The sequence below is a fragment of the Tenrec ecaudatus genome, chromosome 6 (genome assembly GCF_050624435.1).
Source record: "Tenrec ecaudatus isolate mTenEca1 chromosome 6, mTenEca1.hap1, whole genome shotgun sequence".
In the NCBI taxonomy this organism is placed as follows: domain Eukaryota; kingdom Metazoa; phylum Chordata; class Mammalia; order Afrosoricida; family Tenrecidae; genus Tenrec; species Tenrec ecaudatus.
This window is the reverse complement of record NC_134535.1, coordinates 153,324,519-153,339,450: the sequence shown is the minus strand read 5'-3', so window position 1 is coordinate 153,339,450 and position 14,932 is coordinate 153,324,519. Positions and strand designations below refer to the sequence as shown.

At 37.0% G+C, this 14,932-nt stretch overlaps 1 protein-coding gene across 2 annotated transcripts in view; it reads right to left on the bottom strand.

Moving 5' to 3' along the window:
- USP6NL (USP6 N-terminal like) overlaps window positions 1–14,932 on the bottom strand; it is a 167,246-nt gene that overhangs the window by 96,047 nt on the left and 56,267 nt on the right. The gene's annotated exons all lie outside the window — the stretch shown is intronic.

Sequence of the window (14,932 nt, the reverse complement as noted above, 5' to 3'; positions counted from 1 at the left end):
CTACACAGAATACCCCACGCCCAAACAGCACAATATAGACTACTCGAATGCACATAGATCACAACGCAAGTCTTGATAAATCTTAAAAGACTGAAACCATACAGAGCATTTCCTCTTACTCCGACAGCATGAAGCTACAAATATGTAACTGGAAGAAAAAAATCTCGGAAAATACACAAATGTTATAAAAATTCAACAAATTACCCTTAAATTACCAAATGAGTCAAGGGGGAAAAAAACAAAATAGAAATAACAAATTGCTTCACATCAAAGAAAGCACAACACATTAGACTTTAAGGGGTACAATGAAAGCATTACTCATAAGAAAGCAGAGCAATAAAAGAAAAGCCTCCTTAAAAAAGAAACTATCTCAAATTGACAGCCTATCAACAACTCCAAGGAGAATGAGAAAAGCAAAGCGTCTTTACATAATACTCCCCTAAAAAAAAGTAAGAAAGAACAAAGATCAGAGATGAAATAAGCAAAATCAAAAACAGAAAAATCAATAAAAACAAGAAGTTAGTTCTTTGAAAGTTCCAATAAAATGGTCAAACCTTTAGCTGTACTGAAGGGAAAAATACTGCAATCAATCAATCAAAGAGACAGAAGCCCCCAAAAAGAATTATGACATAAATTATGACCAACTGTATGGTAACCAACTGGGTGAAAAGGACAGACACTTGGGAGTAAGCAAACTACCCTGGAGGGCTCACACGGACACAGAAAGTCCCAGCAGACCCATCAGCACGTGAGCAGACTGAAGCAGTGAGCTAACCTGCCAAGGGAAAAAAGGGAAAAAGTCTTGGACCAGATGGTGTCACAGGAGAACTCATTTAAAGAAGATCTGACACCAATACTGATTAATGTCTTCCAAAAGATAGAAAAGTAAGGAATACGCCTTAATTCACTTTAAGAAGTAAACATAACTCTGATACTCAAACTAGATAAAGAATTCACAAAAAAGAAAATACAGGCCAATGTTCCTTAATAAATAAAGGTGCAAAAATCCTGAAAACAAAACAAAACACCCCCCCCCAAAACAAACAGTGTATTAAAAGTCAGAGACCATGATGAAGGGGGGTTTATTTCAAGAATGCAGGGATAGTTCAACATTAAAAACAAATCAATCAACATGATACACCACATTAAGAGAACAAAAATGGAAATTAATCATATGATCATCTTTATGATGATATAGGCAAAGCATTTGATAAAACTCAGAACTCTTTCTTGATAAAACCCTAAGATTAGAATAGTAGGGAAGTTCCTCCGCCAACATTAAACTTAATGACAAAAGCTGAGAGCTTTACACTTGACACACATGGAAAGATATTCAGTATCATTAGCCACTCAAGACATATAAATCAAAACCATGGTGAGATGCCATTACACTCCCACTAGGCATGGTAAAGATTTTAAAAGAAAAGAACCAATGTTGAGGGTGAGATGTGGGGAAATTAGAAGCCTGATCCACTGTTGGTAGGATTGCAAAATGTTACAGCCACTGTACAAAATAGTATAGTGGTTCCTAAAAAGCAAACAAACAGAAAACCTAGAACTAAAAACAGAACTATTATATGACCCAGCAAGTCACTTCTACGTATATTTGGAAGTCTTTCTCCAAAAGACTTAAAAGTACAGACTCAAAAAGATACATGTACGCACCAATGTTCCTTGTAGTAACACCATTCACAATAGTCAAAAGGTGGAAATTACTTAGATGTCCATCCACAGATACAGAATTCCCCCAAAACCTAAAACACTAACATACCCATTGCCCTCAAGTCAACTTCAACTCATAGAAACCTTATATGGAGTTTCCAAATCTGTAAATCTTTCTTCTTTCTCTTGTGGAGTGGTTAGTGAGTTTGAATCACCAACCTTACGGTTAGCTTCCATGGGAAAATTACTGTTACTGAACAATTTGGGCAAAGATTTTCTAAGAATCTCTTCTCATTCCTGACTCTTCCTTTGCAAGACTTGGAGCTCAGTAAATGCCACTTTTCCTTATTTTCTTTCACCTGCCTGAAGACTGTAGCCAGAGGGAGTCAATTAGAACTGGAAGGTGGAAACTGACAGATTTATATACCTACTTTGTTCTTAAGAGAACTCTGGTCCAGTTCATTTAATGATTCCAGCATTGTTAAGGGATGCTTTATGGCATTGGTTTGTATTACAGGAGATTGCCTGTATATAGCCTTCTCAAAGTGTCAAAACTATGGGGACATTAGTGGTGGTAGGGAAGGGTAGGGAGACACGGATTGCATGTGACTGACGATAAAGCAGTAACAAGGGGTCTTACTGGTGATGGAGCAGTTCTGTCTCCCGGCTGTGGTGGCAGTTAAACCCACATGTTATGAAACTGCACAGAACTACACGCACACACACACAAGTACTTGTAAAACTGATGAAACAAGAACATATCGGTTGATCACACCAATATTGACTCTGTGAGTTTGACATTGTATTATATTTATGTAAAATATTGCCATTTAGAGAAAAAGGATGAAAGAGTGCATGGACCCTCTGTACACTTTTTTCCCCAACTTTCTGTAAATCACACGTATAATTATTTAAAAATAAAAAGTTGATTTTTTTTTTTTGTTTGGGGGTTTAATTGTTTGCTTCTCAAGTATCAGGTCCTGTTTTCAAAAATCACATACCGTATATACATGTGTATAAGCTGAGTTTATCAGCACATTTTTAATGCCGTTTTGTGGTAAAATTAGGTGCCTCGACTGATATTCGGGTCGGCTTATACTCAAGTATGTACAATAAGTAATATTGTTTTGCTTTGATTTTAAATTACCTTTTGGCCAAAGCTAGTTAAGATATTTTTCTTATTTCTAGCTCAATGCTGAACACATATCTAGGCAAGTGTGACATGATAGCCACTATACAACAGTTTTTCATTGGCATTTTGGACTCTTCATCTGACAAAACTGCAAAGGCTTTCTAAAATTACTTAAATTTTAAGAATATGCTAAATATTCTTAAATAGTCATTTCAATTAGCCTAGATCAGATTTTCAAACTATAGTATCTGAATTTTGTGTGATGGAACTAGCAGGTGTTCAGGTAATAGTCAGTAAATGCTCCCCATGACTAAACAGCATAATGACCTTTATTAATCACTGCATCTGCTGTCTGCCAAATGGGAGAAGAATACTCAAGTAGCCCATTTTTAAAGGTTAATAAGCTATCTGAAGGAAGACGCTTCACATTTAAATTACATCAAGATAGTAGTACCAAATATAAACAAACATTTAATTATAGGCAGCAGTCTACATAAAATAACGTGGTGCAAACCTAATTGCTTCCAAGAGAATATTCATAATGTCTACTGGGCAGTCTGTTTCAGTACTAAAACAACAAAAAACCTGAATCCTCTCAGTAATTAGGCAACTTATTAAATATATCAATTATCTAGTATCCATTGGTGCATCCATCACTTTGATGATGAGCTACAGAGCTGTGAGTTCCTGAACCACTGCATTCTTCAAAGCCACTCCAAAAAGATGAATTAATTCTAGTACTATCACAGTTGACAGTGCCAGCTGCCATGTCAGCTTCAATTCATGGCAACTCCGTGTGCCGTGGAGCTGGACGACGCTTCATGGGGTTTTCAGGGCTGTGATCTTTTTGACGCACTAAATAGTCGCTTCTTCCAAGGAGCCTCTGGAGAGATTCAAAGCATCCACCTTTTGTCTAGTGGCCAGGTGCACAACAGTTTGTGCCACTCGGGCACACCATAAATATACTCTATATAAGGTAATTGAGATGTTTATACAAAGAGTAGCTGTTGTACGACATTGAGTCAATTCCAACTAAGAGCAACCCTATAATTCAGAGTAGAACTGGCCCATAGGCTTTCCGGGGACATAATCTTTATGGGTGAAAATCACCAAGTCTTTGCCCTGGAGGGCAGTGTCAAACTGACGACCATTCAGTGAGTCAAACACACAACCATGGTGCCACCAGGGCTCCTTTTCAAAGAGCTATTCTAAATCATTTCCAAGTGGACTTGGTACATCTGTCCTAGGATTCAGTTCATTCCCCATGTCACCTCCATGAAGTCTAAACAGCACAACATACTGCACCTAAGTTTTAGAGAAGATATGAGTATCTCTGGTTATACTACAAGACCATATATAAATCTGGTTATAATACTGAGTTTATAGCATTCACCTTTCTCTAGCAACATAATACATGATACACACCACCTGCTGTTCTGGGGACTCTAACTCAAAGTGACTCTATGCTAACCTGACTACATATTTGTGGATTTAGAACATGCAACCCCAAATTAAGCTACCTATAGGCACTTATGAATTTCTCACTGATACTATTATCTATTAAACTGCTCATCATGCAAATGGGAATTTTATATGGTCTTACTACACTATATGAATGATTATGTAATTTTGCAGTGGAATGCTTTTTGTTTTTAAAGTCTGCTTCCTGCCCTCCCTAAAATTAAGTCTACAACCTGTCTAAAATAAAAAATAACCTAAAGCATACCCCAGGGACACAGGTTTATTCTAGAAACATAAAAACAAAATTTCTCTTGAAACACTGGGTGGTATTATTTCCTTTAGACAATGATTTTTCTCCTTGTTACATTTATTAGAGGACTATTTGCATTTACAACCACAGAAAGTAATTCATACACAGCAGACCAAAGATCATGGGAGACAATTTAAAGACGCAAATTAACCAAAATAAAAGTAGCAACCTTAAACAGCGTGTCATCAAGGAAGTGTTCCAACAGCTCGCACGAGAACACTGGCGGAGTAGTGGTTACTCATTGGACTGCTATTCTCTAGGTCAGCAGCAGTTTGAAACCACCAGCTGCTCCGCAGGAGAGAGATGGAGCTTCCGACTACTGTAAACAGTTACAGTCTTGGAAACTAATCGGGCAGTTCTAGCCTGTCCTATATATGAGTCACCATCAACTCAATGGCAGTGAGCTTGGCTTCAGTTTCACTCTTGAGACAAATGTAGAAAGAGGAAGAGAGTCTTGTGAGAAGGAGCATATTTCTGATACTAACATCACAGACTGGATAATGGGTTTTGAATTTCCTTTGCTTCAAAGATGAAATAAACAAATATAGTTTGATATTACTAGAAATAACAATTGCATTTCAAAAATGGAAAATAACTTTTTACAGCTATCATATGCTGAGCCTTAACTGCATGTCCTCATAATGGTGTTACACATTCTGGGCGAGTTAGTATAGTTGATGAAGAGCTAAAACCGCTGCTTACAAATATTTTTAACAATAAAAGGCAGCAATTAATTGAAAAACAGACCAAAGGGCTAGAAATGCACAGTCGTGTGGAGTGAGTTGAGGAGGGTAGCGTGCAATTCCCAAGATGACAACGAAGGTTACCTGGTCTAGACAGCAGACAGCAGTCATAAATGTTCACACTAGAGCGCATGACAGAAACAATCAAAACTGTGGCAAAATTTTAAAATGCACTCAAGCAGGATGGTAGGTATAATTTGTTTTTCTCAAAAGGGCAATGAAAGATATAGAAAGATCAAAAATATAATCAATATACATTAATAAACTTTTTTTGTTTTGCATTGTTTGTTTTTTATCATTTTATTGGGGCTCATACAACTCTTATCACAATCCATACATACATCAATTGTGTAAAGCATACTTATACATTCGTTACCCTCATCAATCTCAAAATTCACTTTCCACTTGGGTTCCTGGAATCAGCTCATTTTCCTTTTTCCCTTCCCCCTCCCTCCCCGTTCCCCCCTCCCTCATGAACTCTTAATAATTTATAAATTATTATTTTATCTTATCTTACACTGCCCTGCGTCTCCCTTCACCCACTTTTCTGTTGCCTATCCCCCAGAGAGGAGGTTATATATAGATCCTTGTGATCAGTTCCCCCCTTCTTATAGCCCCTTCCCTCCTGGTATCGCCACTCTCACGGTTGGTCCTGAGAGGTTTATCTGTCCTGGATTCCATCCGTACCACTGTGCATCCTCTGGTCTAACCAGGTTGGTAAGGTAGAATTGGGACCATGATAGTTGGGGGAGAGGAAGCGTTTAAGAACTAGAGGAAGGTTGTGAGTTTCCTTATTGCTACACTGAACCCTGAGTGAATCATCTCCTCCCCACTACCCCTTGGCAAGGGATGTCCAGTTGTCTACAAATGGACATTGGGTCCCCATCATACGTTCCCCTCATTCACGATGATATGATTTACCCCCTCACCTTTGGTGCTTGAAACCTGGGTCCCTTGGCCCCTCATGATCACACATGTTGGTGTGCTGCTTCCATGTGGGCTTTGTTGCTTCTCAGCTAGATGGCCACTTGTTTACTTTCAAGTCTTTAAGACACCAGACGCTATATCTCTCGATAATCAGGCACCATCAGCCTTCTTCACCACACTTACTTATGTACACATTCGTCTTCAGCATTTATGTGGGGAAGGTGATCACACAATGATGGTTTTTATCCTTTGGTGCCTGCTACCTGGCCCCTTCAACACCTTGTGTTCACACAGGCTTGTGTGCTTCTTCTCTGTGGGCTTCATTGCTTCCGAGCTAGATGGCCACTTGTCAGCCTTCAAGCCTTTAAGACCCCAGATGCTGTATCTTTTGATAGCCGGGTACCATCAGCTTTCTTCACCACGTTTGCTTATGTACACATCTGTCTTCAGCGATCATGTCGGGAAGGTGGGTATCATGAACAATGTGAGAAGAAAATAACGGGACCAACAGTCCTGGAGGGACATACGAGTGTGGGAAGGGAGGAGGTGTTAGCCAACCCAGGGACAAGGGAACAACAAGTGGTTCAAAACCAGTGATGGGAGGGGATGGGAGGACTGGTAGAAAATGACCAAGGGCAAGATAACTGAGAGGAATTACTGAAACCAGAATGAAGGCTGAACATGGTAGTGGGACAGGAGGAAAATGTAAGGAAATAGAGGAAAGGAGTAGGAGGCAAAGGGCATACATAGAAGCCTAAATACAGACATGTACATATGTAAATATATTTATGATTATGGGGGAAATAGACCTATGTGCATACATTTATATGTTTAGTAGTAGGGTATCAGGTGGATATTTGGCCTCCTCACGCACATTCCCTTAATACAAGAGCACCTTGTTCAGCTAAACGGTCATTTCATTAATAAATTAAAAAGCAAAATAAATGTGATCTTTATATGTTATAAACTGATTTGACTTTTGTATTTAACAAATGCAAACTTTATTATGTACCAGGCACTGTTCTAAGTACTTTTCAAACACCTACTCATTTAAACCACTTAAATCACTTTCTTTATAAGACAGGTACAATTACTAAATCAACTTTTTTACAGATAAGAAAACTAGACACAGTGAAATTAAATATGTACAAGACCTTACAACTAGTAAGCAGTGGGTTCACGATATGATTATGCAATGATGCCCAGTAGACCTTGGGCAAGGCAGCTATTAAATACCCACATGGGGCTAGTGGCTACCAAGCTGGGAGTGTATTCTAAGCTTTTAATCACTTAATTACCTTTCTGATGGCCAGAAAAGCAAGCCAGAAAAGAATATTGCTCAGATAGGCCACTGCATTGAATTTCTAAAGTTTAATAAATTCAAATAAAACTTTTCAAATAATTTAGAATTTTAAGCTATTTCAGACAATGAGTTATCACACAATTAAAGCCTTATTTAAAAAATTCTTTACCACAGTTAAGACTGACACAGTAAACCAATGAGCTAAATAAGACAAAAGCCTTGTGGCATAGTGGTTACGTGTTAGGCTGTAAATCATAAGGTTGGCAGTTCAAAACTACCAGCTACTCCTTAGGAGAAAGAAGAGGCTTTCGACTCCCATAAACAGTTACAGTGTCAGAAACCCACAGGGACAGTTCTATCCCGTTCTATAGAGACACTATGAGTCAGAATGGACTTATAGAAGTGAGTTATTCTTTAAAATACTTTTTGAAACAGGTTTTAAAGATCTGTACATAGAAGTAGATCCCCCTAGAATAAACAAATCTTGATAAACTTTTAATCAACACAATTTTTACTTCAAATATTACATTTCTAAATTTTAAGAATAAACATATTTAAAGTATTCCAAGTACAACTGAACTGACACTGTGACCCAGACTAATGAGCATTATTATACTGAATTAGACCCTTGTCCATGGAGCCGTGGTCTAGCCCAGACAGAATCACCAACAAATTACAATGAAATCTGTGAGAACAGAACTTAACAACTATCTTATTTTTTTGTGGCTCTCACAAGTTTTCCACCTTTAGTGGGGTGCAATCTCCCTACTTTTTTATCACTCATTATTATTATTGTTAGTGGAAAATAATATGCATACTCCTTCTCTGACAGGTTTCCACCTTCCACAGGTTCCGATTTTTGCGGTTTGCATTTTACTGCATTAGCAATCCTAGCAATCAGAGATATATTATAAAAAATAGTAATGACAACAAAAGCAACAATAAAAATAGCAAACCCCAAAAAATACGAAGAGCAGCTTAACACTCAACCCTTTCTATGTGCCACGAACTGCATTAAGTACTTTCAATGTATTATCTTAAACCACACCAAACCTATGGTAAAGTGAATGATATCACCCTAATTTGCTGATTAAGAATCCAATGCATTAAAGGTTAAGTAATGTGCCAAAAGTCAGGCAGATAATGAATAGTAAATACAATTTTGAAATGCCAATTAGCCTGGTTAGAGTTTACGCTCTTCTCTACCACCTTTTCAGTGATGCATTTATTCTTTATTGAATCATTCACATAAGTATGTACCACTTTAATAAATTATGAAATTGCCCAAAGCTATTTGTAATTAAAGCAACCACACAACTTTCCAAGGCTACTGTAATTCAGTTTACCATTAATGTGTGTATAAAACTATTACATAGGCATTACAAACAAAATATTGTAAGAAGAGAAACAATAGCAAAATGCTGAGAACACAGAGAAGAGAATGATTAATTGTGACTTAGAAGAGAGATGGGAGTGGAATCAGAGAATGGTTTTTGGTGGGGGTGATACTTGACCGTGAAGTCAGTGACAGAGAAGGCAGTCACCGGGAAAGGACCTGCCATCCTGAGGGAGCAGCATGCTCAAGGACTGGCACGTTTTCTGAGGCAGCCGGCACACAGGGGGCGTGGAGAGAGCTAGTAATATAGCTAGCAGCCCAGGGTATGTCCAGATGCCAGATTTTATGGAGAATTGCTTCACACAACTATTCTGGATAGTAATGGAATAGTTGGATAGTAATTTAGATGAGCAACTAAATATTGCATGATTAGCCTTCCCAACTCTCCCACTGACACCTTAAGTATGTATATTTCTTAATGTCTCTATATGGAGGTATGTCTTTTGTGTTCAGGCCCCTGAATTCCCTGCCAACCTCATCCCCATCACTATTCTCCACATCTTCATCTACCTTCTTGTCATACTTTGCTCATGAATTGTCAAACTAGGGTCAGTCAAGTACGTTCCCATAGAAATTCCCAGGACATCTTGTCTATTATAAGATCTATATTGTAAGTGCTGCCGTTCATCTTTGACCACCTGCATATGAGCTCCTTGTAGATACAGCTCTATACCCTTGCATCAATACATTCCACCAAATAAAGTGAATGAAGAAAACACTGTAATAACCCCAAGTAGTGGTAACACTAAAGCCAAGCTATGACAATGGGAATGAAAAGATAAGGACAAGTACCAAACCTCTTACGTTAAACCCACAGGAGAGCCCTTCAAGGCCTCACTCAAAAACTATTCTTATTTTAGGAATGTTTTAATTCGTTTGGTTATTAGGTTTTGAGAATATATACCATATATACCATCTATACAGGACACACATACATACATGTGCATATATATAAAATTGATGGAGTGTAAATCATTAAGAAAAAATTAAATCATATAGCAAACTTTGGTTTAACAAGATAAGCATGTACTATTTTCAAAAGCCTTCAGCCAAAGAATAATAAAGCCTTTAAAGGAGAAAGGCCATGTTCCTCAATAATACAGCCATACATGACCTCATTCTGTGTGAAAATGGGCAGAGCTGATCATGGTGTCCAGAAATGGCAACTCTGGCTTTAAAAAAAAAAACAGTCAGGTGTTGCTTCCATCACTGCAGATTAATTTCAGTGGTGACTGGTAAACTGAGGGACTGGATGAGAATGGATTGAAGCTAAATCTTCTATGATCATAACTACGGGCCTGAAAACCAGCTCCACTGGGGGGAAGACCCTCATGGTTATGAGATATAAATAAATCTTAATATACATTCTCATTGTAAAAGTTATTGAATACATTCACTCCAATAACCCCCCATAAAGGAACTGTCATAAAGGAGCTACCATATAAGATGAATCTTTCTTTCTCTGAATATTCCCTGTGTCTGGAGGTTATCTTCAGATTAAGAGCAATCAAGTTCTATAGCCAAACCAATGTACAATATAGCAAACCATTGGGGAGGGCTCAGGGGATTCGCGGTTAACTAGCATGAGGTCAAGACACTGATCCATTTCACTGTCTGTTTATTACGTCACCCGCTTATGAAATTTCCCATCGACTACGTAATAGGTTAGCTGTATGATGTACAAGCCTTATGAAAGATCTGTAAGCCCCATTATATATACCCATTGGGAAATATTCACTCTCTCAGTGACACAGAGGAGCCCCTGTGCCCTGCTTTCCATCTTATTTTCCACAATCACAAAGTCGCTCTTGGTGACCCATTTGATTGCTGGGGACCCCCCTCACCCCAACAGGTGACAATGAGACCTGTAACACTTTTTGCTTGTGCAATAAAACTAGAAGTCCACAGCACTAACAGTATCCCATCCCCCACCCCACCACCCAATATAAATGTACTCTCTACTTCTAAGGCCCTGATGTGCATAACAGAATTTTCAGGCAAGACATGTTTGATGTTTATCCGAAATTGGAGGTTAAAGTGTCATAACTAGAAGAATTATGAAAGATCTGAGATTGATGCCTACTTGACCGTATCTTGACAATGGCAGTGGATTTTAGCATGGGTTCCTTTAAAAGGGGCTATCATGAAGATGAACTTGTACAAGATTGGGAAGAATAGTGACTGGTGGATGGCAAATGGAAGACATGTAAAACTCCTTGAATTAAATTTATTAACATAAGATCTGTAAAAGAAAAAATTTTACAATATAGAAAAATTTTTTAAATTTAAAAATAATACACCCATGGCTAGCCACAAGGTTGGTGGTTTCAATCTACAACCACACTGTGGGAGAAAGATGAGGCTGCCTGCTTCTATAAAGACGTACAATCTCAGAAACTCCATACAGGGTCCCAATGAGTTGGAATTGACTCAATGGCAGTGAGTTTAGGTTTGGGGTGTTATGTCCACTCAGAGAGTCCTCTTTTGCCTTCTCAATCTAGTAATACTTGCTACTAGAGATTCTGGCTAACCTAGGCATTCAAGAGGAAAAATAACAGTTTATTTTCTGCATGAAACAGTATAACTGATTCCCTACATTTCCCTGGTCCACGAGACTAAATTGCTTCAACTATGCCCAAGAAGACCTTGTCACAACACATACAAACTCATGAGACTACTCTAACTCTATCCAAATACCTTAGATAATACTAGTTTGACATGTTGATGTTCTTTCTTTTTTTTCTTTTATTTATTTAATCAATAAATGAATATCTACTATGTCCCAGGTATGAGCAAATATGCTCTCAATTTTGCATCTCTGGTGAATAATGTGCTGACTTAAAAAGAGTAGACATCTAATACAGTCTTTATGAATGAATAAGAGAATTATAAATGAACAAATGCTTATATGAATATTTTATGCTCTTTCCCAGAAGACACGAATATTTCCCAAAGGTTGTACTTCAGAAATATCTACCTCTAAATAGTTTATATATCGATTATCTTGCAAATGCCATTCACTTGCAAAAGTTCTCTATCTCATAATTTATAAGAACCTGGAGCCACTGATATTATCTTACAGATAATGTTAGTATTATTCTCCTTTTCTTGCCATGCTAACTGTGGCAACATGTACATCTCTTCCATTGACATGGACTCTGAGCACTGTACTTCATTAAGTCACTGCTTGATTACACTGCCTTAGAGTCAACACAGATTCATAGTGACTATAGGTCAGGGTAGAACTGCTCCTGCAGGTTTCTGAGACAGTAACTGTGTATGGGAATAGAAAGCCTCATCTTGCGCCCTGGGAGCTGCCAGTGGTTCAAACTGATGGCCTTGTGGTTAGCAGCCCAACAAGTAACCACTATCCCAATATGGCTCCTGGATTACTCTCATACTGACAAAGCCCTAATTTCATGGATGTTTTTGAAAAATAAATGTGAAAATAATGCTCCATGATTTTCCTGTTTTGCAAAAGGAATGCTTAGCTATACTTTAGGTTCTATTTATAATAAAACAGTCTAATTTTGTTTGCCAAAATTCATGTCATACCAAGAAAAACTCATTGATCACAACTTTTCAAGCCATTTATGATAATGACTTCATCCCCCACTTTAAGACTTCCAGGGCAATTCTTCCTTCCCAAATTCATTTTCAACCTCATTTGCCAATACTAGGGAGCCCTGGTGGCCGAGTGGGTTGTGTGTTGGGCTGCTAAGCCACAGCACAAACCATTCGGCCCAGCAGTCATCTTCGGTGAGCATGAAGAGGCTTACTGCGCCGGGGCAGTTCTACTCTAAGAGGGCACTCTGAGTCAGAGTTAACAAGATGGCAGTGAGTGTGGTTGTTGGTTTTGCGTATTTACTAATATGAATATGAATATGATACTTGGAAATGTAATTCTCTATATCCATCAAAGTTTGCATTATATTTTTAAGAAGTAAATTTAACTTTCTTCTGACTGGTCAATATTTCATTTTTGTCCACCTGATTTGTTTTTTCAAGTAGTCTGTCAACAGTAAAAATTGTTATAATGTATTTCCAAAAATGATAAAACAATCATAAATATGGAAACTAAATGATTCAGAACATATTAAGATATTTTTCCTAAGTAAATTTTCTAAGAATTTTTCCCAAAAATGCCTGTATTCCTGAGCCACATTTATATATCTAAATATATAAAACTGAGGACAAAAAGGTTAATAGTTATAATTTATATTTTCTTAATTCAAACAATATATCTTATCAAATATGAATACTATGTAAACCCTGAAAGGCAAGAATATTATTTTTCTTTTCTCTGGTTATTTTCCAAGTAACTATGACTGAGATTGGAAATATTTAAACTAGGAGGAACATGCTAATTAAAAAAACCTGCCTGCTATAAAGGCAACACTGCAGCCATCTGATATTTAATCAGACTGGGATTCAATCAATTTATATGCTTCTGAAAAATAAAAGTGATACCTTTGTTTAATGCATAACTATTAAAATCCTGCTATATAGAAATAAGAATACAATTCTCTATTTCAGAAGGAAGTAAAAAAGAGGCAAATTACTTATTAAATATCCTAAAGTTACCAATTTTCAAAGGTAAATGATAATAATTACTCTATTTTTGAGATGTGTGGCATTTTTAATAGTTATTTAAGCTCCATAATCTTCCATAAAGTGAAACACAGAATAGACAAAATTATTTCCAAGGTTTCTTTCAGTGCTAGCATTCTCTACATGGCTGGAAATACTATATGTTACAATCTTACTTCATAGTATCAGTCTAAATCATTTTATCTAGAATTTAAGAATAAGCTTTAAAATACAGATAACAGATTAAGAAAAAAATTCAAATGTTCACCCAAATCATAATAAAATGTTAAAGAAAAAAATGTCAGAAATGATCCATTATTTCATATTTTCTGAGATATACTGCCATATAGACAGACTGCTCTAATACATTGTACAGATAAAAGAGCTGAACAAAAATTTTTCAGCTAGTTTTGGACTATAGATTAAATCAGTTAAATTTCTATTTTAAGATTTAGTTGATGACCTCTATTTTGTTGAAAATCAACTCCTAAATATATTTGCTATCTCAAATGTGTAAAAACAAAATTTTAAAGTATTCTTCAAAAGCATACCTACATTAGTCTATTTTCAGATTTTTAAATCAGACAAGCAATTTAAACATTTCTGAAAATATATTTTAGCACATCTCAAACAGACAATGCAGCAAATAGCTTTAAATATAAATATCCCTGATAAGCATAGAATCACAAACAGGAGAAAACAGTTATTCCTTTTACACGGTAATAAAACCCACCATCCACTGCCAAAATATAGTTGTATGCATATTTAGAACAATTTTATTAGCTATTCACATAAATAAGAAAGTCTCTTTCTTTTGCCCTGCTATAGGTAGAATTCTAGCTTGTTCCCTTCTGATCTCTACAATGAATATTTATATTTTAAAAGAGAAGAGGATTGTATAAATTATTCTCCCATCTCCAAAATAGACAATGCAAAAAAAATTACCATGTGATATGCCTTAACCTCCCCTTACTTTTCGTACCTTTAATAAAATGCTTCTTAGTTTTGGTTTGAAGACAGTATTAATGATGCTTGTTAACCAAAAAGATATCCTTTTCAGATATCTTAAGGATCGTTAAAAGCAGAAGCAGCTATATTAAGCCCAAACTCCTTTTCTATGGATGTGCTCCGGTCAATCCACATGCAAACCTCTGAGGTCATTAGAGAGTTGGGATTGCTCACTCTGTTGATATTCCTACCTTCTCTCACTGCCGCTGCTGCTTTTTGCCTTGATGTTGTCACCAGCTCCTTTACAATCTGCAAGACTTGAATCATTGCTAGTTAACAAGCCAAAGACTCCAGCTGCTTCCTCCAGAAACCCAACAGGTTTCATCACCAAGAGCTCATTGCAATTCTGCTTTCAAAAAGCTCAAGCACCAACACAGCTCAACTTCAGAATAAACGCTTT